The sequence below is a fragment of the Schistocerca nitens genome, chromosome 2 (genome assembly GCF_023898315.1).
Source record: "Schistocerca nitens isolate TAMUIC-IGC-003100 chromosome 2, iqSchNite1.1, whole genome shotgun sequence".
Lineage (NCBI taxonomy): Eukaryota > Metazoa > Arthropoda > Insecta > Orthoptera > Acrididae > Schistocerca > Schistocerca nitens.
The window spans coordinates 667,434,443-667,435,191 of NC_064615.1; the positions used below are offsets into that span (position 1 = coordinate 667,434,443).

At 44.9% G+C, this 749-nt stretch overlaps 1 non-coding gene across 1 annotated transcript; it reads left to right on the forward strand.

The window, feature by feature from the left end:
- The first annotated feature begins 240 nt into the window (after positions 1–240).
- On the forward strand, positions 241–312 carry Trnap-agg (transfer RNA proline (anticodon AGG)). Its single transcript has one exon. It is a non-coding gene; the product is annotated as a tRNA-Pro (tRNA).
- The last annotated feature ends 437 nt before the right edge of the window (positions 313–749 follow it).

A 749-nucleotide genomic window follows, 5' to 3' on the forward strand; every position in this document is an offset into this window, starting at 1 on the left:
TTTTCGGATGAATCATGTATCTTGCACAAGGTCGAGAGTCTTGTGTGGATACGCGAACATCAGGGCAAGTGCTGCTAGAAACTTGCATTGCACCACAGACGCTGTTCGGACTATGTGAATGTTATAGCGGAGCACCTTCATCCCTTCAAGCTTGATGTCTTCTCCTACAAGACAACTACCTCTGTCATAAAGACAGAACCGTGTCACAATAGTTTCAGGAGCACGACAATGAAGAGAAGTACTGTGGTGGCGTAGTGGTAGCATTTTTGCCTAGGAAGCAAGACGACCCGGCTTCGAGTCCCGGCCGCAGCACTAATTTTAATTCATTTCGTCTGCTTCGATCATTATCGTAGATAATAAAAAGAGACTTGAATGTCTCAGAGAAACATTTAATTATATGAAGTTGATGTCAAGGTCACGCTGTTCGTCTAGTCTGAACCGGACGGAATACATCTGGGACTCTGCGGGACTGTATCTCCACACCCCCAAGGTCCTGGCACATAATTTACGGAAAACACTTGATCTGTGCTTAGAGATCTGGTGGATAGACACCTGTTACCATAGAAAATCTACGAAGGATTTCTGAAATCGATGGCACGCAGACTCGCTGCTGTTATTGGGTTCCAAAGCTCATTCTACCCTACAGAAAAACAAAGACTGTATGTGATACTTGCACCAGTTCTGCCTGACGTCCACATTAAAGTGTCCTACAAATCGGGTAAACTGATCTACGGATCTGTTTCCAGAAC